Genomic DNA, 332 nt, shown 5'->3' with positions numbered 1-332 from the left:
CTCTGCCACGGGGTGCCAGCCGTAGGCACAAGGTGAGACCCCCCCCGACGACCATGTGCTGGCCGGATAAGCCCCACCCCACTTTCCCCAGGCGCCTGAGCCCCCCCTAATTGGGTGCCAGTCACAGGGTTTTTCCTGGGATCAGGCTCCTCTTTTGGGCCCCTCCCTGGGCCCACAGACGAGGTAGTGCCAGGAAGCACGGGATGTTTTTTGGGAAAACACAGAGCAGCAGAAGTGAAACTTCCCAGTGGGGTGTTCACCGTCATGCTGGTTATTTTCGGCACTGCCGTCATCGCAGTGGCAAAGGGTAGCATGGCCACGGCAGCTCCGGC

This window comes from Merops nubicus, unplaced genomic scaffold (assembly GCF_000691845.1).
Source record: "Merops nubicus isolate BGI_N331 unplaced genomic scaffold, ASM69184v1 scaffold44149, whole genome shotgun sequence".
NCBI classification, from domain to species: Eukaryota; Metazoa; Chordata; class Aves; order Coraciiformes; family Meropidae; genus Merops; species Merops nubicus.
The sequence above is the reverse complement of the archived record's forward strand: the minus strand, read 5'-3'. Positions refer to the sequence as shown.